We start from the raw sequence: 27,876 nt of genomic DNA, 5'->3' as shown, positions 1-27,876 counted from the left end.
ACATTCTTGTATGTTTCTAGTATTTTTCCAATTCATCGTGATATCATTCTTCGCGAATTCATATTGCTCGCATTCTAAAAAAACACTTACCAAAATCCTTACATCTGCAAGGAAACGTGCAATCGAAACGTGTAAATCTCAGCTCTCGCTCATTTTATGATCGCTCTATATTTTTATTCGTGGTGTACGTATACGCGTGAACCTTGAAGCGAGATACAGTTTGGCCAAACGAATTTGACGAGACGCGTCTGGAAAAGGAAAAATAATTTAATAAAAACCGGTTGACTATAAACCCTTTTATAACACGGTTTCGATCACAAGCTGGCCAGATTGGATATCACGTTACAATGGTATTTATTCCCGATGATGACCCGTTACGACGACCGGATCCATACGCGACAAGACAGAGCTAGCACCTCGTAAATCGAAGCCCAAGACATTTAGGATCATATTAAATGAGGCTAAGTGCGATAGCGGCCGTGATAGGATTAAACAAGATATATACAGTGGCCTGGCTATCTAAAGCTTGTGTATAATGTGTGTCCACATTTTTCATGAATTAATACATAATAAAGCGGAGAGACCACTTAGCGTCTCGTAATTTTGGCAAAAGTACATCGTAAACACTGACGAAATATGATTGCATAAAGAACAGAACCTGCTAATTTCGAAAAAAGTTTCGTGTACGTTTTGAGTGGAATTTCAAAACTTTAAGAATGTAATATAGTAGGAAACAACAATAACGAGGACAAAGAATATTTTTTCCAAGCCACTTTTACGTGGAAAAATAAATTTCGATCGTTATTCGATGGTTAAGTATTCGACAATCTGGCGAGCTGTAAGTATTCGCATTAAAAATAACGAGATGAAACTCCAGGAATACGAAGGTACGGGAATGCGTGAAGAAAACGTTCGTTTAATCAATTTACTAGCGTCCATGGCAGCTGTTACTAAAAGCCTGTTGTTCAATCTAGCAACGTGAATGGAAATTACAATTTAAAACGGGTAAAATACTTCTGGACAATCTCTTCCTTTCTCTTTTTCTTTCTTTCCCTTTCTCTCTATCTTTCAACTCACGGCTGCAGTTAATAAAATTCTGCATAGATACAGTTTCTCTGGTTGATGTGATTCACGCTTGGAAATATCGATTTCGTTCGTTCGAGAATATAGCAGTCTTTTTCGTGCGTAAATTGAACTAGGAAGTTTCGTGGACGGTGCTACGTACGTTGGTGGAATATCATTGGCGTCATTAAGCTTCGACTATCGATTTTCAAGTTGGTTGGCGTTGCGACGTCATTCCCCGGGGCATAAAAATTTCGCTTTATCGATTAATACAATCGCGCCTATTTGTTTTAGAAGAGGAACTAATAGAGAATTTTTATTTTTCGAGCTTTTTCTACATTGCAATTTAACTTTGTTACGGTTTAAATTTTGGATAATTGAATTTTATTTTAGCTTCAACCGAGAAAAAAGAACTTTCAACTATATGGAAAAATTATTATAGTATATTGAAACGGGGGCGCGCTTATTGATAATAATTCCTCTCTCACTTTCGATAAATTTTCTAATAATAGAGAAATATAGTTTGGGCGAAGAGCCCTCAAAATAACAGAGCAGAATTCATTTTTGTCGAATGATGGAATATTCGAATCCTTACACACAGAAGAACGGAAAAGTTGTGGATTTAGAATTATCACGATCGTCATGAGGCACACGAGTTAACTTTCAATTAAATAAGCAAACATAGAACTCGATTGGGAAAATAATTTACATCGTTGGTATTAATTCGTCGAATTGATATTTTCAATCTTTCCGGTATCACCTGTACGCAAGTTAATTTCCATGGAAATCTTCACAGCACCACATTTCCTGGATATTTTGATAATTAATTGCTCGTGTATCATTTAAAAAGGCACGTGTAGAATGCGTTGCACGGTACCACGCATGTTACCTAACAAGTTTTAATAAAACCCGGTGAAAATCGATTAATTACTGCGGCGGAAAATTCTGAAAACATTGCATTGCACCGCTCTACTTCGTTTCATGGTTCTCCATACAGGCACAAATGAAATAATCAAACTACGATTCTTTCCAATACCAGCGAAACGATGCACGTGCGTCCCGCTGATGTAACAATACATTGTTATTTCGCAGAGGTTTTCTTATTACGTGGTTCTTTTATACCAGATACAATACCCGCGAGTTGTAAAATTATTTCAAAGACGCGAGTTATGAAAATTGAATTGGATTGTACGTGGTTGGTATGGATGAGAGCAGATTGCGAGAAAAAACTCGGATTTCCTATCAAGAACCGCACAAGATTAGCAACGTTTTAACGACTTCCGATGATGGATTTCGATTTCGTAGAAGAAGAATCGTGAAATCGCATGGGGGCTACTAATTGGGGCGTTGGCAAAATAATCATGCATCGGACACATGGTCGAATCGAAGCAACGTTATTCGTTTCATTTGCACTTGCTAAATTTGTAAATAATTGCTAGTTGCGGACAACCGGTCAAATCGATTAGTAAAATCCTTGATTCCTTTCTTCCTGTTAAAATAGTTAAAAATAGTACTGTTTTAAATATTATATTAAGTGTAAACGCGCGAAGTAAACGGTCAGTAACCATGGAGATTGGAAACATGAATAGAGATGAAACAGAAAAGAAATAGTCTTATTTTTCCAGCGACTGTATAATTCCAAATCATCAGAGAAGATTACACTTTTCAATCAATATTCGATTAAAAGAGAGTTCATTTTGAAGACTTATTCACAATCGAGTTTATTGCTCGCCGCATTATTGTTCTTGTCGAGTAAAATAAAAGTAAATAAGATGCGGAAGAACGCGATGCGGAAGCAATTTTCTTCCATACAGAATAATTTAGCAACCTAATGCTATTAGCCAATTGACAAGCTGCAAATTGTACATGTATTTTTTACAATTTCACAGTTTTACGCGATATAAGATAATTGCATAACATGCAATTTCCAAAATTTACATTTAAAATTATAATTTATTATTATCGATCACTTGTAAAGTATCATTAGTTCAATCGTGCAAGGTGGACAGTTCCTATTACCCAAACTAATAAAAAGAAATAGAGAGGATTAGCTGGTGAACCTTTTTCATTGGAACTGCTCGATTATCCGAAATCCCATGGTCCCTACTCGGACAAGTGAGATTCCACTGCATTACCTATCTTTATAGTCGGACGATATGCGTGTGCAACAAAATTTCCTATCTGTGGTCGGCAGAATATATGAAGATAAGAGCAGCATGGGAGAACCGAGATTATTTTACAGACTCGGTTTCTATGAAATTGCAGTATAAGAAAGAAAAGGAGAAGGTAATCCAGTCTTCGAGTATTTACAGTCTTCGTGTGTCCACTCTCCCTTGGGTACAAAGAATCCTCTGTTTCATTGCTAAACGGCACTGTCAGCGCTTTTGTCCTCCGTCTGACTAATATCGGTTTCTACTACTAATCTCATCCAGCTTCGCCGATATCCATTGTACTGGAACTATCCTTTGAACTAGTCCCCTGAATTCTGATCTCTTGTTATTCATCGTATTAGGATAATTGTAATAAATGGGTAAAATGATTACAGTGTGTATCAAATTTAACAAATTGAATTCTTCCGTCATCATCTGAGAGAACTGTGATCGCCATATCACTTGGAACGTTTCAAAACTCTGAACTCGTGCAAGTTTTTCTGGAGCTTAATAATTCTGTCGAATGAATGGTGCTTCTTTGACCGGACTGATTATAATTACGGTGGCACAGCTGGTTTTAATATTCTATATTTTAATTCGCTTATTTGGAGCTTGATTGAAGAAAAACTCCGGAAATTCTGGGATTTCGAATACAATTTTCGAATACAATTTGTCATCAGGTAACCTATTTATATCTCTCAGATACGTAATTCAAAATTGTAATATAAAATAATTTTTATTCAAATGACTGTAGCTTCTTTTTTTAATCGCGAGTAAAAAAAACGAGACTGGCCTGTAAAACTATTTCTCAATGATTTTATGGCACAAAATCGTTGACACAGACGTTTTATATGTATCTTAAAAGATCATATATTTAAGGATAAAAATGTTGAGTAATTCGTGACAACACAACGTCCGAATATTTCGAATATTATATCGAAAAAAGAGAGGTTTACGGGAAATTGAGAAAGATGTTGGTCCTTTTAAACTGAAAAATATCACGATATTTGGCCGTCAAGCGTCAACGCCGTTCATCGCACGCAAGTGCAATTTTTTCAATCCATCAATCCTTTCTCGATTGACGCGTTCACTGTAAAGCTAGATGATAAAATGAAGTTCCGAGGACGTTAAACAAACTTAATCCCAGTAAGACGATGATATCTTCTCGAAAGAATCACAAAAGACACGGAGATACTGCCGTTAAAAAAAACAATTTGGTTTGAGGAAATATGTCGATAGGCTTAAAGTTGAACTAACCTAAGCTTCTTAACCCCTCTTACGAGCTTGACTATGCTACACCATAACGAGTAGAAGGATTAGTTAGGTTTGCTCGACTTTTTCTTTGTATTCGTCGGACAACGAACTAGTATGTAATATGTAATATATATAGAAACATCTTGGCAGTATGTTTTTCGAGAAATCGAATAAGCCGCCCCAATAATTCTGTCTGGTTATCCCTCAGCAAATATCATTTCTATCGTCGATAAATTAATTTTAAACGTCTCATTTTCTCAACCAGTTTATCAAAATTTGATGGACATCATTGACATTGTAGAATCTTTAAGCGAAAATAGAAAGCTCGAAACATAATGAAACGTGTGGGAGAATGGCATATTGAATTAAATTTCTTATTACAATGGTATTTACGTACCTTTAACAATGGACGAGGGAAACGCGAGCGAAATGAGTTTACGGTTTAGCATCGTGACGGGGGTAAATTAAAAACGCCATCTCTACATCCGAGGAAGTTACATTACAACAAAAGTTACAAGCAAATTCTACGCTTTCTGGCTTAATTAATACATTCTAGATTGTACAAAGAGCTAACTAGAAAGTCACGTGAATACGGAACACTGGTTTTTCGTTTAATTAAAGCGTCTCGAAAAGCTCGTTCGAAGAATCGAGTTAAGTGTTAAGAACTCGGATTAAATAGTTAATGACACAGTTTAATCAATTGTTATTTACTTTGTGAACACGAACGTTTTGATAACAAGCGGCTTGTTAGTTGATATTTAACGAATCTAGAAATGCATTTTAATTTGTAGTACATCTGTCACATCTCGGCAGTGCCTTAAACATTCTTTCCAAACGAGATTTCTTTGAATTCGAAAAATCGTTACTTTCACTAAAATTCTACCGTTATATTAAAGCGTTTCCTTTTGATCATCAAGTAGCGTAAAAGTTAGAAAATCACCAAAAAAGCATTTATCATATTTTTCCTATGTAACATTTAACAAACTTCGTTCGGAATATATATGTAATATCGTGGACAAAAGGCCTAAGATATCGGCCGAACCGTAAACAAAGTCGCGAAAGCCGCGGCATCGTCGGGTACATCAATGCGGTCCTTTCAAGTGGATAGTTTCGCGGAAAGGGGCTGCGTGACCCTGGTCACGGGCGTTTCGGGACACGTGTCCGATAGGACGAGAAAAGACACAGAAACGCTAAAGGCAGTGTTAGTTGAGAAGCCGGAGAGAACGGATGCAAAAAGCGTGCAGTTTGAGTGAGAAGCGAGAGCGAGCGAGTGTAGAAGCCGGAGAGTGTGAATCGGGAAGTCGAAAGCCGCGTATGAAAATAAGACGTACGACAGCATTGTAATCATTTCGTTGCTTCGAATATTATTTATTAAATCAAAACATCATTACCCATAATAATCCATCATTACCCAACATAAAGACCCATTTAGATACTACATATATGTATCGTTATATAGTCCACAACTATTGTTTACTAAATTATTAACCGTAAAAATAAATTTCTCGCGATTACTGAAAGAACAGTTTTAGATAAGAAACTGAATCATCAGCGATGTTTGCGTAATTAGTGTGACGGTAAGGTTGACTTTCGTCTTTCTTGAGGGTGGCCCCCATAAAAATATCGAACTGAAACCTCCGGTAGTCTTAAAGCTATTTTCACCAGGCTATGAGTAAACATCGAGCGGGAGGATCGTAAAGTTGAGAAAGTGGCTGCTTTTGACCGTCGGCGGCGTTGATCCACCCTCTATAACTGCCAATAGAGGGTTGCGCATTGCCACCAGTGTACGTTCTGTTGTTTAGACTGCGGTATTATTCCAGAGAACATTTATGTGGTTAGTACGCCACAAAATTTAGATATTCGGCGCAGTACCGAGATTGCATGTCAATATGACGTTTCAATATCTCCATTAAGTAATTAAATGAAGCCTGCCGGCGAAATATAAATTAACATCTTTAATAGGCAATATACGCTATTGTACGGAACCATTTGAATTGCCATGTGCACTTGCGGTAATGGTATACCAATTTTTCCAAAATGTATAAATTAATGGCAAATCAATGACTAGAGACGGTGATTAGTGTGTTCTCGTGAAATTGGAAGATTATAAACGCAAATAATCTGTTAACGAGGATCGCGTATAGAATTAGATGAAACTCGTATTAAAGGAATCAGGATGAAAAAATATATAATACAAAGAAATGAACCAAAGTTGAAATTAATCAATATTCTTTAAAAAATGCGTCGTTGTAAATTTACGAAATTTGTCTACGAAGAATTATGAATTGATCGCTTGGCTCTTCTGATAGTTCTGACGTTATAGAAATAAAAAATAATCTTCTTCTCAGATAAAGTACACTATCACGTTGACATACTTCCGGATTTTGGATAATTCTGCTGGAAACAGCGTTAATAATCTTCGCGTGAGTTTAGAAGTACCTCCTTTATCTGACTCGTAGTTTACGAGCGGTTTGAAGATAAAGAACTTTTTAAAGTATGTTTTATTGCATTAATCGCTTGAAAACCATGCTGATGAACTCCGTAAATTGAAAAGCAGAGAAAAATAACGATATTACGTACATTTTTTAAACTTGAACTATGTAATTGTCTATACCAGCAGCTTTGATAAATAAACTTAAGGATATCAGTCAGTTGACTAATTGTAAAATTGCAAATTATTGCGCGAGAAAGCTGAGATAATAAAATTGAAATGCTTTACTTTACTGAAATCATAGCAAATCTCTTGATCGTAATTTTTATGGACGAATTGCATCCTAATTGATTGAACGTTTGAACATTTTTAAGCTTTTATTATTTTAAGGTATATTAAAATACATTAGATGGAGATGATCGGACAAAAGGTATTTTACACGATTCGATCAAATAGTTGCATTAGTATTCATCGTCAATATCCGCCAGTAAAAGCGACACGAAATCATAGTGAATCCTTTAGTAAGACGTGTCCCAAGATCCGTCGCGTTCCTTTGCTCTTTCAAAGTTTATTTCCTGGTGGATCTCCGTCGTGTTCGTTTGAGAAACGTGCCTCAGCTTTCGATAAAATAAAGGCGGGGAACCGTGCGGATAATTCCTTAGGAAATTGAAGAGAGTACCGACTGTTCCTGGCAATCTCTAAACATTCCCTTGACTACTAAACATTCCCTAATCCGTTTCCTACTTCCAAAGAAGAATAAAAACTTCGAACAAAACGAACTGTTGTTTGAGAAAGAAAGAGTATAATACTCCAATTACCCACCTATAAAACCCTACTTTGGGCTACTGAAACAAAGAGGATGAATAAAAAGAACAAAGCAGCGTAAGGAAAACAAAGCACGTATTGTTTCGAACTGACAAATAAAATCCAACGCTGCGCGCCGGTGTGATGAATTGGTGCTCTTGAAGCTTAAATACCGAACAGTTTGGAATTTATTTGATAGGTACATTCGTGTCATTTACATTCCATCTATTGTAGAGGATACCAAACTTCGAGCGTCCAATATTTGTTCCCACCGCTGAACACCGTATTCTGCATATTTCAATCGTGTTACGGTAGCGAGTTAGAGAGAACCAGAGAACTCCTGGCCTCTTCAAGATGTTCGATACACCGATACAACGGAACGAGATATTCAATTATAGGAAGAACACTTGGTGCACGATTGTAGAACAAGATTGAAGCGTGGTGGCCGATTATTTTCGTGAAAACAACCTACCGTTTGTTCCAAGTGTTCGTTCCAAGTATTCGTTCCAACTGTTCCTTCTGAACGTTCCTTCCCCTCATTCGTGCGAAACGTTTGTCCCAAAGTGTTGGTTCGAAAGGTTCGTCCTACACCCGACAGATCCATTTTTCGTCGTTGATATCATGCCGTCTCATCGTTCTAGGCGACGGGGAGAGAGAGAGAGAAAGAGAAAAAAGGCAACGGGATAAAATAACGTTCCCAAAGGATGGAAACATGGGATAACCAAGCCTCGCCTGGTAGCTTTTATTCGAATGGCAACCTTTCTAGACGTTTTTTTACACTCGCCCGGTCGTTTTGATTGCGTATTCTTCGTCGGTCGGTTGGTATTTGCTATTCGACGAAGAGGAGGGAAATAGTCGAGTGGTGAACCAAGAAATTTTAATATCACGTTCAACGCTCGGATTTCCGACGTTTTCGTATTAAAACGACCGGAACAGATTGCAATCACGCCGACGGCTACTCGGCAATTAGAGAGAAAACAGGCCAGAGACGACTGTTTAAAGTTGGATAATCGAGAAACGAAATATATGGGAAGAAAGTTGGTTATTCGGCCAAAGGAAAATTAATGTACAATGGATGGAAGGAAACGAAAGAACGTAACGATATATTCCTGAAAAGGTTGACAACAGCAGGTGTTATGGCGGAGCTTCGTGGAACGACGTTCATGTTTCTGAAGTGGAATAATAAACGCGATTTTTCCAATTGGATCCTTCCATATTTTGGACGCTTTATGGATTTTCGATGAATAATTCGTTGACAAGGCGAGGTAAGTTTATAAATCATTTTTGGAAATTCGTGACGATGACACGGGCCAACAAGAAGGGGAAAAGTGTATCTGGTTGTGAAAGATCGCCTTGTTCACCCGTTGTTGAACGCGTGAAACACTGCGAGCCAACGATGAATTACTACGAAGTGTTTTGCAGTGTGTAGTTTCTGTTCGTTAAACTGTTCGATCATGCGGAAATATCCATCGGCTTCGAATTCGATGCAAATTTAATCGTTGAAATATTTTCTGTAGGATACAAAGGTGATTTGACGTTTTATCGAAAATCGAAGAGCTGCAACGAATATTGCCCGTGCCTTTCTTCTCTCAGGAAAACAATGGATTGTTCGAGCGTTTCTAATTTCTCTTCGATACATTCCACATTTTTTTAAACAGAGTATTCATTAGAATACCCAATTCTTATAAATATATTTGGAATTAAATCGTAGAAAAATGATGTTTAATTAAACGATGAAGTTATTACAAAAGACTTCGTAACATTAGTAACAGTTGTTTGACTATAAGTCAAGATATAGATCATTCTGTATAATCTCGATTGCACTATATCGTGGGTTTAGCTTCTAACTCATAAAATGCATTATAATCTAAAAAATGAAACGATAGAGTGTCCAGAAATGAAAAATTTTCTTCAAAAGCACGATTCTTCTTTGTGTTGATTAATAATAGAATTAAAAAAAAAATTGGCAAGCATTTTGTTTGCCATGTACCTTACAATTCCAACGAATATGATAAAAATAATGTTTTTAATCTTTTTGGACATCTCATCTTGCCAAATGTTGTATCATAAGGTTTGTATCACTTCGAACCAGTCAGTGATTATGTTAGTTGATAAATCTTTTCCGCGACCATTTGCTGGGAACGTTGCACAACACAAAGACGTGAATGCAAACGTCAAAGCCAAACAAACGAGTCGCGCCTTGCAGAAGTTTCGTGTCTGAACAAACACGACAATCTCCTGCGGGAATGTGCAGGTTCGCGTAATACGTCTATTAATCGTTCAGTTAAGTCATCTTCATTCATTCGTTAGAAACAACTGTCGCAATTTGGAAACGTAGTACTCGAAATGTTTCCTCTTAAGAGTAGAACAAACGATGCAACAATCATATTATAACTTGTATATGATTTTTCTTTGCATTCGACTGCGGTGGAATTTAAACAAATTTAAAGCAAAGCGTAATTGCAAGATGCTGACTTCAAAAGAGAAAGTTTGACGTTAGTATGATACACCAAGCTTATTACACCTGTACGGTTCTTTTTCAAATGCGATAACGATGAAAATTTGTAAACTTTGTAATAACATTCGATGCACGATAGTAATAAAATTAGATTCATAGGAGAAATGTTTAATGCTACAGTTGTGCATCAACCTTATTGCGCCATATACGATCCCTTTTTGCAATCCAATAAAATTTTCCAAAAATTTGATACAAAGCGTACTAGTAATAAAATTAGCCTTAAAAAATGGGTACCATAACGCAATAAAATTCAATATGACAAAAATGATAAAACAACAGGTTCCAGATTTTTTATTTTTACAATTATTAAAATTGCATATTTCTCAGTGATAGAGAGATAACTAACCGCTTTGTAATGCTTTCGAAATTCTAATCGCTTCGGCAAACTTCCATCAGATCGGCGCTTCAACTATTCGACATCATAAATTCAGCCTTCGTCTGCAGCTATCGTCGATAGCTGCATACCTGCAATCCTATTATCGAACTTCTCATCAAAAAATCATTAGTATCGCTTATCCAACGAACCAACGATTGGAAACAAAATGGTCGAAAGATCAAAGTCGTGGGAGAAGCAACTTAATTCGAAGTTGACAGTCGTAATAGCTAGTTATCGAATTCGAGAGTTCAAATAGGCTTTAATCGAGCGATTTTCTCCCACGTATCGAGCTGATGATCCGGAAGAACATAAAGCCAACTATTGGATACCAGTTTCCACCAAAATCGATTCTGTCGAAGCATCTAGATAGCTGTAACCGATGAACTTTGCCTTTCATATTGTTCCACTCTTAATACCAATCGAGAGTCTCATATTACTATTGATTTGATGAACTGTGTAACCATGTCTCGTGACGTGTACAAAGATTTTGATTCAGACAAAGGTTTGTAACAGCTAGATTTAATTAAGAAACAAATAATTTGAAAAGTAATCAGCATACAATTGTATTATATCAGAAAATCTTGTGATGAAAGTTTTGTCGAAGCGAAGAATATTGTTATTGACCTAAATTAGTAAATTTGCAGCACTTTGAATAACTAAAATAATCGAGAGTTTCGTAGTAATGAATTAGTATATTAAAAATAAACCAGAGAACAGAGGATTAATTGTTTTAGTAACGAGTTCTAACAATGAACAAACAACAGTTGAGAATATTTAATCTGCAAAACAGTGCCAAAGTAGTCGAAGTTCGAAGCGTCCAACTTTAAAGTTGTATCTTTAAAGTCGTTACTTTATATCGTCATTTATATCGTTGAAATTTCCAGAAAAGTAACAGCAACGAATTTACAAAACGATGAGTAATTAACTTTTCAAATTGTAAATTTTCTTTCAACCATCCAATTATTGAATTTCTAATGTTGTAATCTTCAATTAGAATGTTGCATCCAAATTCTTCACGATAAAATAACCTACTAATTCCTTTAATTCTTGTACGCAGCACGATGTAATTAGATGAAACTTACACCCTTAGTCTATGTTAATTGGTGTCGTCCTTTGAAGATACGATCGTCGTCGTTCCTGACATCGTTAATCTCATTCGACAGCGTCCCTTTAACATTTCTCGGGAACAACCAAAGAACACGAATGATTACATCACCGATCAGACATGAAATGAAAAATATGCTTCTAATTAACGTTGTTCATAACAAATAATATTTTTTCTCCTCATATTTTTAATCGTCGTACGAATCGCTACAGCCGATGAAACTCAATTTCTCCTCGCTGCTCGATGATTTTTATCGCTACTCAGAATGAAAAATCTATGTAATATGAATCGAACAGTCCGCGCTATAATTTATTCTACGATATAATTTATCCTGCGATTTACCATTCTGTTCTACGAAGACTCATGGAGTTTAATAAATCTTATTTTAAAGGAGAGAAGCAACTGTAAATCGGAAAAGGACGATGGAATGGTTTTCCACGTCTCGTTATTTCGTTCTAGAAAGATTCGTGGATAAAAAGAAATTAATAAATCCCATTCTAAAGAAGGGACGAAGGCATACATCGAAAGAGAACGGTGAAGTGCTTTTTTTTTATCATGCATCCCGAACTTTATTCGAGTTTCAAATACATACTACAGCGAAGTTCGCTCGGTAGGATTACAATGGATCGTATAAGCTTCGAAAAAGACGACCAAGTTGACGTTTTCTGATTGATAAATCAGCTCTTTTTTTCTTTTTCGCGGCGAAAGCGTTTCGACGGAGAATTATGGTGATCCAAGATACGCTTTGCTGTGAAAATCTTTAGATCTCGCCTACTCTCCGTGAAAATCTCTTTTAAATATAAATGAGACTCAGCTTTATTCCAACAGGGTTCCTTCGAAAATTGGAAGAAGATTGATCAAAAACCATATTTCCACAAAAGTCTTTCGACTCTGACGAAACTACAACATCACTCGTGTAACATTAATCTATCAAATTCAGGTTTAATGGTAATGTTTAAAGGGGAAGAAAGAAATCCACGTTTAAATTAGTTGCTAGACTGTCGATCGATTTGCATTTCCATCGTAATTCGAAGTACATCGCGGCAACTTCATTGAGGGAACGTTTCGATATCTTCGTCAAATCCGGTAGCAAGCTGGAGCTTAAGCTGACGCGAAATATTTATAACTTTTCGATCACGTACGAAAAACTACTCGACTATATCTCTATTTTATCCAACGAATTCCCTTTGTTCGGATCGAATTACGTATATTTACGCATCTCTCCTATGCTGTCACTTCCATGACAATGTTTATTAACCTCGACCCATAGAATTATTTTCCCCCCACGTTGTATTGTGTCACCATATTCCATGTTCCGTAATTTGAATTTCAGAAAAAACACGTTCATTTCTTTTTATAAAAGCAAGCTTTACAACAGCGCCAGTTTGCATTGTTAAATACAAATATTTCCATATATGTACAATCGCATGGCGAAATTTGATTTACGAAATTAATATCGAAATAAATTGATATCGAAATAATTTTAGCGACAAGCGTATTAATTGTTTATGTACAGGGTGTCCTAAAATTCAATAACCAAACGTTTCTAGCGCATTATGTTGTAATACGATATGTTTACAATCAAGGAAAAAATATTTATTTGACTGAAAAGTTGTAATAAAAGTCACGGAATGGACTTGCGATTACTGTGCTATAAAATGAGAATAGTTTTATAATCACTAGTCAGACTATTAGACTATTTGTTTGGTGTAGATACTCCATCTCAAAATGTTCACCGTTCGATACCAACCTAATAACGATAAAAGATTAAATTTATTTCCTCGTAAAACTCATTTTAATCGTGCTTCATTTCAATGTATCAATCAACTCTCTGTATTAATTCAAAACACGTGTATCAATATTTGTTCGATGTACCTTTCTTTTTAATATAAAAGTGCATATTAAAGGTCAAAGTATTTTCCACTTCGTGTTTCGTATTTTTATTATACCTTTTTAATAAAGCTTCCAACAACCTGGATTTATATTATACCACATTTTTTGCTTGATTATAGCTGCAGAATTAATTTGCGAAAGTAGTGAAAAAAATGTCTGTTAGATCCTAAGACGGACCTGCCTTTTTTCTATAAAAAAAGTAAAATTGACGGAGTTCCGAACGATCCATAACTGATGAGGAATTAACTTATCGAGTACGGCGTGGTAAACGATCAACAAACGAACTTTCTGATAAATCATCAACATTCTGCACAATTCCATTTCGCAACTTTGTGTGTTTTAGTTATCCGATCAACATCATAGCAAACGAAAGTACACTGTCTAAGTGCGAACGAAAAAAGTTTCTCCTCTTCGTGGCCATTAATCATTTTGCAGACAGAGAATGGATTAATCATCGAGGGTAAATTAAACAAGATACTCTTTTTCTGTCCAGAAACCTTTATCTCGCGATCTAACGTCGATATCCTTGGACTTGCTCAAAAATCGAGACGACAGACGTCGTGGAGAGACGAAATAAAACGAAAGAAGAACGCGTTGAATTAGACAAAGAGGAGTAACACGTAGGGAAAATCGGACTGTATTGTAGCGATGCTTCCTCATAGACGTCATGTACCGGTGAACTACATATCCAGGAACATGAAATACGTGGACACAGATACGTGGTTACCTCCGTGAACGAAATTTTTATCAGTAGAAACTTTTTACCAACAGTTTCCCTTACCTGTGAATAATACAGTTTACGATTTTTGGACTGTGACCACGTACAGTAATTTGGCTGTTATAATTACTATATATTATACGTATATACACATTTCGCGTGTATGAGATAAATTTTGTTGGTCGTGCATATTATCACTAGATACTAAGTACTCGTAAAATTTCATTCGTTTTATTATCAAACTTGTCATTGTTATGCGAGAGTATTTATCTATACTGGTACTTTGTAAGTTGTAAAATTTCCCTCGTAATATTAATAATAGCTAGAGGACCCTGTAACATCTAGTGGAATAACGAGAAACAAGATAAGTCGTTGAAAAAGTATATTGTCCTAAATCATGTCCAACTAGATCTTCATTTGAATACATGACATTTCGTATGCTTTAAACTAGTAGAAAAAGAGCAACAAAATTTCGAAAGTTTTAGTTCGATAACCAAAGGATGAAAATGTCTGGACGAAAATATTGGAGATTCGCTCGCGTCAAAAATTCAATAAATTACCATCCGGAATTCGGCTGTTTGTGCCAAGTGAAATTTTCAACGACCTGAAAGTCAGCACGTTCCATAGCGAGAAGAATCCTAAAGACGTCGGATCGTGAGAACGTTGATTCTCTCTGGACGAACGGAATTCCGAACTGCCATAAATCCTCAGAATCTTCTCTCGTGAATTTTCGCTGGAACTCATTCAACCGTTTTAATCACTCAACCGCAATTGTCGTGGCGAGAATGATGACTCTTGCGGTCACAGGATGAATCATTCATGTTCCTGCTAAAAAAAACTTTCTTATCGAAGCTATAGATTCGAACGTCACGCGACAACCCTGGCAAGCCGTAACATTTCGAAACTGGACCAGCTTGAACGACAAGGTAACGCTGAAATAAATTAAATCGCGATAATTAAGGCGCAATGTTAAAACAAAAATCGGAATGTAAAAGGACGGCTGGTTGGAAATGACGTTCCTTCGAGGAGTGGCTTTCGCTTTTATTGTTCGAATCCACGGATTCGCGTAGATTCTTAACCTCTGACGAACGTTTCGCTGGCAAGAGGGTCACTTGAAGGGGTTGAAAAGGGTCAAGAAGATGTCGACATTAAAATTCACGCTCCCTGAGAATTAAACGCGAAAACCATCTATAAAAAAGGTTGAAAAAGTTTTGCTTCTACGAATCGTTCTGCAGAAAAAGGCACGGTTGCAGGAGAAGTGTTGTTTTACAACCGGTCGCGTAATTCGAGAGTTGCCTTGAAGGCAAAATCTCGGCCGAAGCTCGTAAAGGGTGGATTTTGCGCGTGCAAATGGTACTAGAATCAAACAGAACCGAACCTGATCCCGTTCTATTCGAAAGAAAATAATAAAAATTGTTTGTAATAGTTTCTATTTTTTTCGAGAACGATACGAATTTTCGCAAAATTGAGCTAGAGGAAAAAACTGAACTAAAAATGTTTCGCTTTTTTATTCTCGTAGCTTCTGTTGACATTGGAAATTAGGTCGGAAATAAACCAGCTGTAACGGGTAGCGAAATTGAAGTTGTACAAATCGCCATACTCAACATACTCAATTAGAGGAAATCAAAGCTGAACGTAAGTTCCGGACCTGGTATATTTATCTTCAAATGCTTTTTGTATTCTTTCGTTTTTTCCTACGCTGTTTTGTTGCTCTTCTAGATTTCGGCTCACGTTAATTCTCATTTCGCAGGATAATCTATGAAATTCTCGCGTGGAACGTATACAAAGGGGATTTTTGCCGACATTACCAGTTTATCTCAAGATTTAGGGTTACTATCCTTTTGCTCTTTTCTTTTACCACCCGTACGAAACTTATTAAATCCATTCAGGATCGTAGATCGTTCAGTTTCCCCTTGTTGAAACTTTGCTTTTTATAGAAAACTTCTTTCCTCCTACAATATATACTTGAACAAAGTTGTTTCATCCGCAGCAAATTAAGTCGCTAAACAGTAAAGAAACCGTAACTCGTTTTTATTTCTTACTTAACGTTAACGCTTCTGATAACGCGTTTCGCGCTCTGTTACAGCAAAATTTCCCGACGAATAAGCTACATAGAACGTGGCAACGACTAATAAATGCGATACTCCTCTGTTTTTTCGAGCTATCGCGGGGAGACGCGGTCGTTGGAATACGCGTCAACGGGAGTCGTAAATTCCCGTTACGATTGGAATAATCGACACCACGAATAGTTCGATCCCCGTATTTCGGTTAGGATAATCGGGGTGGTTAATGCGGTATAACACTGGGAGTCAGAGTTATAATAATGTATATTTCCAACACTTTATACAATCACACAAAGTAGTAACGCCGTTGATTAAGATACAGATAACGAGAGAAGGGTTAGTCTTGGATGAGAGAAGGAGAGCTTTAGGCGCTCTAGGCCCTTGAGAGTTATAGGAACTGTCGGAGTTCTGGATAAGTGAGAGCCTTAGAAGACTCTAGGCCGTGTAGGCACCTTGAGAAATGATGAAGGAACTCAGAAAGATACAGGAACGGTGAGAGTTATAGGGATTGTGGGAACTCTAGACACCGTGAGAGACGATCAATCTCTGAAGCTTATTCTAATGTGAATACGGAGGAAAGCTTGGTATGGGTGTGCCCTTTGAACGAAGAACGCGGATTCGTTGCTTACATTTTCAGTTAGTAAAGTGAGGGAAATAATCCGCGATGTCGATTGGTTGGGACCAATGTTAGGAAGGAAGAGAGGAGGAAGAAACCTCCTACGAACTTGGGTCCTAGGCGACATTGTTTATAGGGAAACTCAGATTTTCCGTTAGGTATATCTCCGCTTTCTTCGTAATTCTTAAGAGCACATAATAAACCCAAGGACCTTTCTAAAAACCGGCCGAAAACACTTCTGGAATTAGAAAGTCTTCTGGCAAACAGATGTGCTTAGACCATGTGTGCGAACAATGCAGCTAGAATTGCAACTTTATAGTGGGTCCTTGGGCCTATGGAGTGTTAGAAGGACGACAGGTAGACCGTTGGTTGGCAAGCCGCGCGGGATGGCGTGCAGATGTGTTGCGCGGCGTAACATCCTCAACGAGATTAAATATAAGAAAAAAAATCCAAGGCTTTGATACGGTTTGTTTCTTCTGAAACCAGGTAATTCCTGCCCTTTTATTGCCAGTGAAAACGAACACGCGACTCATATTCCGATATTATCTTCGATATGGTTGCTGTCGTGATAGGCTAAGGGAACGCGAGACTGTTATAGATGACTGTTAGATGCGTCAAATAAGGTAGGAAAGGTACATTTTGAAATTGGTAAATGATGAATATCACTGTAACTTATTGTCGTCTTGTGAACTCAACATACGACCTCGTTCATAAATATTATCAACGTGTACAAATTTCCTAGTAATTTTAATCAGCAACCGGAGTTTCAAATTCGTAAAGTTTACGCAAAGGATCGATTTGCTCGTAATACCAACGTGGTGTCACCGGACACTTGGTCTGCATTGGACAACACGTTAATGCTACAGGATGTGAAAGTGTTAAAATAAAGTTTCCGAGGCTTACTTAACTTTCTGTACGTGTCCTAGTACTCATGGACAGCGATGTATATTTTTTGAATATGTATATTATACGAAATTGAAATTGTTTATGTAAAATGTGTATCACAATGTTTCACACATACAGAAACCATCTCTTTTACTGCATATTAATTATTGAAAAAAAATGTATCGCGATATTGCACGATAGCTTTAACGTAGAATAAAATTGGCCTGGTTTCCATTTCTAATTTCCCAGTTATATTATGTTCTATTCGAAACAAGCTTACGTGCTTCTGAACTTTGACGTATAAATCAACAACGACAAATAATATTAAATTATCATTTAAATCTGCCAGAAAAGAAGAATCCAAAAGATGATGCGAAAAGGTTTTATTACAACCTTTCTTCCATCTCTGACAAAGGAAACGTGAATTATTAAAAGGTTTGTCATCCAATAAACTCTACGAGAAAGAAATCGAACAAACTAGTGGTTTGCACGCTGATCGTAACATTATCGTTCACCATATTATCGATGTCGATTAATTTAGCTCAAAATTATCGTCCAACATTTGCGAAGTTTATCGATCACAATGTAGAAAATCAAACAACACGATTGTATTATTCATTCTCGAGGAAAAAATTATCGTGTTCTTAAACAGTCACGATATTACGAAAGTTCGTGCCACCTCGTTCAAGGATTAGACTTAGGGAAAACGATTTTCTGCATGTTATGTGGAAATAATCGCAATTTAAAGTCTCTTTGCTCCAAAACGACGTTCAGCTAATCTCGTTTGGTTTACACGGCACCCATTTGATTTAATGAGAGTATAGCTCACGTAGGTACCCATAAAGGCGTAATCAAAATTCCATAAATATGAAACACGCGTATAAACGTTGTTATCCGAAAAAGCCGAATAAAATTCAATGCATGCATCGTCGTAATTTCTAACGCAGAACATCGAACGACGAAAGACGTTGCACCTATTTATAATTAAGTTCAACGTACGTTTAACTGGCCGATTCGCCAGATTCACGTTTGATTTGGATCGCGCGCAAAGTAATTTTCCGCTTCCGATCTCGAATGGAACGTGCACTAACATGTCAGACATGTATACAAATTGAGATAACAGAAACATGATAACTTGATTAAAATTGAAGAATCACTAAGAAATTATCGAAACGTTTAAGAATTGTTATTTCATTTAAAACGTTAGACGATGAAGTCTCTCGTCCATCTGATGTAACATAATTAATGTTCTTTTTATACTTCTATTTCTTGATCTCAATTTTCATCAATTCTGATATTTATATTATTATTGTATCACTTGTTATTCGATTCCATGTACACTGCAAATGATTTTACGATACAGACTGAGATTTTGAGTAGAGTTCTTAGCGTACGTCATCTATTAATTCACTTTCAATCCTTTCAACAGAGTTTAGATAAGAAAACAGCCAAAGAGAGATTAAAAGAAAATCGGAGATATAAAATGAGAATATAAAAATAGTACTTTGTCTTAATAATTATATTTACACCTAATCTTCCAAATTGCGAAGCAGCTACAAGAATATCGCCATTATCGCTAGACCGTCGGCAAATTTTTAAAATCCTCTAACAGAGAACTCTATACCGTTCTGTTTGTCCCGCATCTCGAACACTGTTCTCTCAACATAGAATTCTTCGTTTTGTTGTTTCTAAAATTGGCGACTCCGCTGCAGCAATTTTTTAAAACTACGATTTACTTTTAACGTCTCTCGGGTTGTTTACGTTGGAACCGCATAGATTCATTGCCAATGCTACTACATTTGTCTTCAAAATTGCAAACGACTATATTATAAATTGCTGGGAAATTCTGCAGCTATCGGAGCTCGATGTTTCTCCGGGGACATTCAGAAAATTTCCCTTATTCTATACATCCGATATTTAGTTGTGTTAAACGTATATGTGACCACGCCACTCGCTCACGCGCCAGCTACGCTTTTTCTGTAAATCGTTGCCCACGTTTATAAGAATACATTTAAAACGCTTGACATTCGTCTTCGTCTTTGTATCACGTATGACAAACGCCATATTCCAATTATACAGTGTGTCAGTTTTATCTGGAAATATTTCGAAAACTATAGATGAGACAAGAAAATTGATTTTCAGGCAAATGTTATACAATTTTGACGGGGTCATATTATGCCGATATTTATTTTATGCTGGAATAACTTTGAAAAGCCCTGTGAAAGTAACGCTTGTGTTTTTTAAATGGGAACTATATTCTTTTTTTTTCATATTTTCATAACTGACGTTGAAGCGCTTCTTATTTATATTTTTTGCATAAACCCATATCCGGACATTAATTCTTAAGAAGGATGCGAAGTTGTATTAAACATCTAGAAACGACTAGTCGTTTCAGGGATAGTATTTCGGTGCATACACACGTACTCGCATAAACAGCTCTTTTTAGAACCATCAATGATGTATAAAGTCTACCGGAGAAATGGATAACGCCAATAATGTCGATATATCAAGTTTGAGATTTAATATTTCGATAATATTTTATGCGGAAAGTACGTAGTAGTAGAAGCAGGTAATGTTCTGAAAATGTTTTGATGTTGTATGGTGGTTGCAGGAACGTGGAATAAGAAAATATTGGGCTTTTCAAGGACTCTTCGGGGTGAAATAAACATCACCATGATAAACCCCTCGAAATCGTGTAATATCTGTTTTATTGTTCTCGAGATACGCACGTGTTTCCGGGTAAAGTGGATAAAACCGTAAAACGTTGATAAATGTATGTTCGTGTTGATTATGCTTAAACCAAAGAGTATTGCCCGTATGAATAAACGAATGAAACAAGATAAATTTCGAAAATTTGCGAAGAGAATGGGGAAACGTATGTTTACTTCCAGAGTCAAAAAGCAATTGAGGTAATAGGCTGATCGACGGCGTACTGAATTATAAAGCTGTTTTTTATCAAAAGAGAATAAGAAACTTATCGTGTTCTTTCCTCATAGTTTTCAGTTGTGACACTTTTAGAATATACGTGCGACACTACGAACGCAAGGATGTAACAATAAAGGCAGCTCGCGATCGTATTTTTCTAAAATCGAATTAGAAGATTCGAGAAAATTCCTTTGATCTCGTTCGAATCGCGAATGCATCTCACCACCGGTTTCCTAAATAATGTAATTTCTGAAAGCTTTTCATAGACCAGTTCGATGTTAAATTAATCGAAAGTGCTTCTGAGAGAGAACGAGTCGGTTTCTTACGCGTTGTCTGAATGCATCACGGAATTCTTCGTCGGTGCTGGCAACCTTTGTGTTACGTAATTCGTTGTCCATCTTTGCAACCTTTGTGTTACATTTTCATCGATTCGACGCCGTAAATGTGGCGATCGGGTGCAGAATGCCGGAAAGAAACGGGAAATTGGTCGTAAAAGGTGCGCGATCCGATAACGCGAGCTGGGGACGCATAAAAATACGAGTTAATCTAACCTTAAGCATCCTAAGCAAGCCACGATCCAAATATTGATCGTCACGGAAGCAAGGAGGCCAAACACGATAATAAGTCATGGAGAATCATTCTCCCGTGGAACGTTCAATTATCAAAATAACCGGAATGTTAAAATATCGTTAGAGACGTTCTATCGATCGAGGTTCAACGATCAAGACGGTAGGAAAATGCCATGGACGAAACCTTTACGTAGGAATTTTCCATTTAACATAAAACAGATCTCTATCAAAAGAACAAATCTGTGTTTGTTTCTCTGCACAAAATTAGCGTAGTAATTCACAATGAAAATCGATCAAAATTCAACGAAAAGCATAAGTTCTAAAGGAAAGGCGAGTTTCCTTTAAGTAAAATTTTCAGATTGAAAAGCATATAAATTTTTCACCACAAGGATGCAAGTTAGAAAATTTCCTATTCAACGTGTCACAATTCTATTTCGAAAGAACAATCCTAATTTGTTATTGAATCTGTCAAACAGATAACACGGTAGACTCGTATAGAAATATTCTAATGAAAATCTTAATCGAAACAAGATTAAGACAAATATAATGAACAAAATTTAAAAACACGAATAAAAATATAAATTTCCATATATTAAGTTATACCGGATAAATGCAAATTACAAAATACCCCTACGTACTCTAACACGTAACAGTCCTCGACAAAATAATTCTGATTTGTTTCTCTCTAGGAAATTGCCACTTGTAATGTTAATTAATCAGAATTTCTCGACTAATAGCTTTGGTAGAAATCTCTACCTACGCTCTGCTATCCCCGAAACGGCGTTCTTTGAATTTATTAATTGTAGCGTTAATGTATGAGTTAGGATAAATGTTACATTGTAAATAGTTTAAAGGAATACAGCTTCTGTTTAGTTTTAAAATCAGCAGACAACAACGAGATGGTACAGTTCTTACGAGACACGTAGGCTTAGGTTAAGATATGTGCATGTGTGTACAGCTAGTGCCTGCGTGAGGGTAAGGGAGTGTTCGCCAGTGAATGTTTCTTTTTATCTAGCGATAAAATAATAATTCAATTTCCAGAAATAGTCATCCGCTCTATCATCCTTAGATAGTTCAGCTTCTGTCTAGTTATATTAGTTAGAAAATGCAAAGCAAACTGCAAATTCCTAACCTCTTGTGTCCGATTCAAAGTTCGTGTCGTTGAATTTTCACGTTGATATCGAACATAGATGTCGTGGTCCGCGCGGTAACTTCGTCGGAGCGATAACTATCCAACGCGTATTTGCATACAATTTGAATAAAACGAAGGAGACATCATTGAGTGTCGAACAAGAAGATTAGTGACGAGATCTGGCATGTCAGTTACTCGTTAAATTAGCGGCACAATTTCGTGCGCGTAATTAAAATTGATCGTTTAACCGACGAGGGGGGCGTGTAATGCAATGACGTGACTATAGACATCGCATTGTTAGATGCTGCGGTCTGGTCTCACGCGACGAAAAACTGTGGTTTAATCTAAATAGACTCTATGGAACAGATTGCCCGTAGCCAATAAAATCGATGAAAAGCACGCACCGTTCTTACAAAAACATCATTTACGCGATACATGCAAGTTTATCGATTAAAATGTACACTTTGTGCAACGTAACTGCGTCGGAACGTTAGGAGTTGATCGACTGTTTTACCGATCGAACGTGCAGCTTTTATTTTTGAATTGAGCGCCAGAAATTCCACACATACCTAGAAATATCAATAGAGCAGAGTATCGTTACACAAACTTTTCCTCACTTTTACTTTGATCTACGCTTGATTTCCACGTCCCGTCATTGATCACACAAGACGCGCGAAAGGACAAAAGGAGGCAAAGTGACAAACGGGGCGAAAATCCGGGAAGGAAGATTCAAATGTCTCGAGGAATTTACGTGTCGTAGAATAGTGACAATTTACTTACGATTGATGAACGTCGTTTCGAGGGTGGCCGTAGCGGATACTGAACGAAAACCAAGAAATCGGCGAGAAAGGTAGAAGACAACCGCGTCTGCTCGTCACCGTGATACTACTGGCGGTGGTTGCTCTACCCACACCAGAAAGTGCGACCCAGGAAGCAACCCCCACCGGCCGTCGACCGGTCGCGATATAGCAAGCTACCCCTGTGAATCGGTGATCCTTCGATTTCGATCAACCTGATCGAGTTTCACGATTGACGTCGTTTACCACGTTGATGTCGAGGTGGCCGTCACGCGGTAACCAAGCATAATTCATTCCATCGATCAGATCTCGATGGAAATTAATATATTCTACCGATAAGGAATCGCTGAATATAAGTTCGCATAGAAATGTTACAGCTACGGTGCATTAAATAGATTCTTGATTTATTGCGATGATATTCATGGAAAGTTAATATAATTGTAATGGCAGAAGGTGATGGGTGGATGCAAGCGACATTCAGTTACACGCATAACATGATATCGATGTGTAACATGTATACGTAGATGGTACTATCGTACTTTCGCGTTGAAAACTTTATAGTTCAATTCCATTGTACCTTAAGTCGTCCTTGGATTTCTGGCATACGCCCCTATAAACCCTAGAATATCTTAGGAATTTGCAGATCGTTTCCGAGTCAAGACATCGTGCAATTCGCCCCTCTCCTTTTCACGTTCTTTCTTTCTTTCTATCTCTTTCGTCGATAGAATTTTCTTCTCCAATACCTTCATTTATCGTTGCAATCTCTTTTAGCAATCTCTGCGCCTTTTGATCGATGATATCCGTTTGATTTTGTATCTTTACGTTGGTTTTTCTACTATTTCCTGGTATTGTAATTTCTTCTATTCGTAATCGTCAAAGTGTCTCTCTCATTTCTAAAATCCTCCTGATATTGTTACGCCCACTTAAACATTTATTTTTATTGTTAGATCGTCCTTTTTGTTACGCGTGTGCTGTTTTCTTTTTACTGCTAGAATTTTACTTTTTGAGATCGATGCTGTTTTTCACTGGTGGAGTTCTTTTTCTGGCCCAAATTGATATCTTCCGTGGGTGTTTAGGTTCTCGAAACAATTATTATAGATATTTATTAATCCATGTGCACGTAAATCGAGAAAGAGTATGAGAAATATTCATAACATCTATTGTTTTTACGGCAGAATTCACAATAAAGGAATGCATGCCATTATGGTTCACTAGATTGCTTGAACAGGATTAAAAGCTTTATGATTCTGTTTCATACAGATTGTATACAAACGGACTAAAACGTATCACGATACGGTTAAATATTGAAACAACTGCAGGTTGTAGCGAATTAAAAAGTTGCTCGTCGATCTTTCAAGCGAAAAGATCCCCTATTGACTCTATTGCTGTACGATCGCCGATATTTTTCCAAATTAACGTGTGAGAAATGTTAGCCGAGTTATAATTCGCTTATGTGATATATGTATCGCACGTAGGGTGTGTAAAACGTAAAATTTTTTTAGTCAAACTATGAGAGCATAATCTACAAGTGAAAATAAGAAAAAGATATTACATAAAATTTAGCAGTAAACTATTTATGCAAATGCATATTTTTTATGGATATAAAATTGATTTAAAAAATGCACCCGAGGTAGAGAATTATTTTATTTATTAAATATAACAAATAACAACATTTCGTTAGTAAGACCTGACATGAACTTGTAAATAAAATACTCAAATACATTTTTTATGTTTTATATTCTGTGTATTTTTGCAGCTTGAAAATTCCCATAAATGTGTAAAAATAGTCGACCAACTCGTCATAAATCATAAATAAATAAATCAAATTTATTATATTGAAGATATCGCGAGAATATTATCAAATATCAACAACTAACTTATTAATTAGTTGTGTTAATTCTTCCTGCGTTGTTACTTTTATATATTCTGCAACAACAAATTTGTTCCCATGCGCATATTTTATATTTCAAACTGTGTTCAATAGTGGCTGATAACTTTGTAATAAAGCGTTTACTGTGAAATTCGCTACAACAGATTTCTCTTATTTTCGCTTGAAAATTCCCTTACCTTTTTAACGACAAAATAGAAAATACCTTGTATAAGAATTATTGAAGCTAAAAAGCGTGGTAATAGCTACGTTTCGTTGCATTATGATTCTTCTGAGAATACTCAAAACGCAAGGACTCTCGCAGTAGAATAAGGAGCCACGAACAGACTTACTTCATTCACGTGATCGTAGTTGTATTGAGGTGCACGTCAATGCCATCTGCACATATCGACTTAGCGGATTCCACTCCGTGTCCCATCGTAATTAAAACGGTTTAAGATAAAGAGTTGACATGCTTGAACGAGTCCTCGTCGCCGGGAATTTATCCACTGTGCGAATATTCAAACGTCCATACGTACCATCGTAGTTGGCCTTAATTAAAATTTCTTAATCGCCTTCAACAGTGGTAAATGGAACTCATTTTGCGGTTACTTGAACCGCTATTTCAACCACATAATACGCAAATTGTTAAATACCGATGACACAATGAAGGATTAAGCAATAAAGAGGATGGAGAGAGAATAAGGAAGTCGTGAATAACTGAATAAATAATGATTTAAATCCTGTTCTACATTGTAGAGTGCATTGTGTAAAATATATTCCTTCTTGAACAAATTCACCAATAGTTCCGTAGATGTTATAACGACCGGGTAAAGAACCATAGTTTCGAAAATATCTAAGAGAAATGTTAGAATAAAAATTAAGAATTTCCCGCGTATTTATTTCCGTAATTTTGTCACAAATTTGAACTGATATCAGTAATTTCACAAAAATTACAAAAAACAAATTCACTGTTTCAAACTCTAAAGTTAGTGTGTTCCCTTGAACGACGTCAAATACAATTTTCGTATCTGGGAAAACCACTCGACTTGAATTACAGAACATGCTGTTACATAACACCAGGAGGCAAATAAAAATGTAATATTCGAAAAGACTTGTTGATGGAATATGAAATATCGTCCCGGTGGTTCGATATTGGAGTTTCGCGACTCGATTCGAACATGTGTTTGAATTTTGAATACACGAAAGTTGGCCGTCTTCTGAAATATGGATCAGTGAAGTGTACACCGTGTGGCCTCGAATGGAGGCGTTTTCTCGCCCCTCTCCCCATCCCTCTCTCTTTCTCTCTCTCTCTCTCTCTCTCTCTCTCTCTCTTTCTCTCCTCCCTGCCATTTCGTTCTCCGACCAAATATTTGGTGCAAACACTCGACTCTGATTTTATAATTCCGGTCGAGTGGGGCATAGCTCTTTCAAAGAAACTGCCTACCATTTCAAACTAGTGTCGTGCTTTTCCCACCTGGCCATATATGCATAGCTACACAGTGATCCGTGAAACGAATGAATTTACTGCGACGGAAAAAGCAACTGTTTGTTTCTCTTGCGGCACTAAACGAATCCACAGCGAAACAGGCGCCGCGAGGACCTTACGCCCTCGTTCGTTTGGCTAACCGATTATACGAGCAAACTTTTTTATCACGGTACAAACATAAGCCGATTATAGATCTGTCGGTTTAATCTGTTGTATGGCGAGATAGCAATTTTGTAAGTAAACTTAGCGAGGAGCAATTTTGAGGTATTATCGCTGTACGAATGAGTAACTTTAAAACTAGCACGCAAATCACGTCGAGCGAAAAATTTGCATGGTTAATTCGAAAGTTATTCGACAAATTACGGACAGCCAGCAAATGCTAAAGTGTGTCGTTTCGTAGATGTCAGTAACAAAAAGCTGGCAAAAATTTCGCTTGTTTTTCCTGGATCAAGCGTGTATCAGATGGCGTTCAAAGCTTACTTTTCATGGAAGGCATGTGGGATATTCAGATTCGTGTTTTATCGTTGGTATTTTACTCTTGCGGTAGAGAAAGGTGCGATTGTTCTTATCCAGGAGGGATAATGGAGCGCGCTGATTCTGGGTTTCATCGATCAGAATCTCCCGCATTGGGAATAATGTATGTAACGGCCACCAGATGGAGGTAGTGTTAGCTAACGGAAGCTATCTTCAACTCTCTCGTCGAATACTCAACTGAAACGTTTGGCTTGCTTTTACGATGAAATTGCAGCATAGATGGCACTTATTTACGTGATATAACCAAAGGAAATGGATATTAAAAGAACGTCTACTTTTTCATGGTTCCAAAAGGAAATTTTTATTAAGCCATCGTAAAATACCATTTCTATGCATGTAAAGTATCACTTAATTAAATTCGAAAAAATATGTGGGATAAAATCACTTTGGAATATATCATGGTCTCCCGGTGTTCCTAAAGACACATAAATTGAAAAAAAATGGCGGACATTACATCCATTGGAATACTATAAAAAGACATAAAACGTATTGTCAATATTTCTCGAAGTTTTACCAGGGGATTCAATAACCATACCGTGAACCGTAGTAAAGGTCTTATTTATGAGTTTAATACCTATCGTTAATCCAGCCTAGCAATTGCTGCTAAATTAGAAAAAAAAATATTAGGGATATACTTCTAAAAGAATGCCTGTGGAAGCGCCATGCAAAGAAATTTGACATTTTCAAT

General features: G+C 36.8%; 2 protein-coding genes and 2 long non-coding RNA genes across 7 annotated transcripts in view; 1 reads left to right on the top strand and 3 right to left on the bottom strand.

Annotated features, from left to right (window-relative positions):
- LOC126927110 (uncharacterized) overlaps positions 1–27,876 on the top strand; it is a 332,444-nt gene that overhangs the window by 133,323 nt on the left and 171,245 nt on the right. The gene's annotated exons all lie outside the window — the stretch shown is intronic.
- Positions 1–27,876, bottom strand: part of LOC126927119 (6-phosphofructo-2-kinase/fructose-2,6-bisphosphatase-like) — a 129,440-nt gene that overhangs the window by 46,396 nt on the left and 55,168 nt on the right. The window lies entirely within an intron of this gene.
- On the bottom strand, positions 15–27,162 carry LOC126927131 (uncharacterized). 3 transcript variants are annotated; one of them, XR_007715193.1, is made up of 3 exons: positions 25,392–26,045; positions 23,282–25,323; positions 15–248 (listed from the first exon to the last, which is right to left on the bottom strand). It is a non-coding gene; the product is annotated as an uncharacterized LOC126927131 (long non-coding RNA). The 3 variants fall into 3 exon arrangements; XR_007715194.1 differs by lacking the exon at positions 15–248 and adding an exon at positions 19,084–19,103; XR_007715192.1 differs by lacking the exon at positions 15–248 and having other exon boundaries at positions 23,682–25,323; positions 25,392–27,162.
- On the bottom strand, positions 5,814–8,334 carry LOC126927150 (uncharacterized). Its single transcript, XR_007715222.1, has 2 exons — positions 8,174–8,334; positions 5,814–6,269 (listed from the first exon to the last, which is right to left on the bottom strand). It is a non-coding gene; the product is annotated as an uncharacterized LOC126927150 (long non-coding RNA).

This window comes from Bombus affinis, unplaced genomic scaffold, assembly GCF_024516045.1.
Source record: "Bombus affinis isolate iyBomAffi1 unplaced genomic scaffold, iyBomAffi1.2 ctg00000075.1, whole genome shotgun sequence".
Classification (NCBI taxonomy): domain Eukaryota; kingdom Metazoa; phylum Arthropoda; class Insecta; order Hymenoptera; family Apidae; genus Bombus; species Bombus affinis.
Note: the sequence above shows the minus strand (reverse complement) of the source record. Positions and strands in the feature narration are given on the sequence as shown.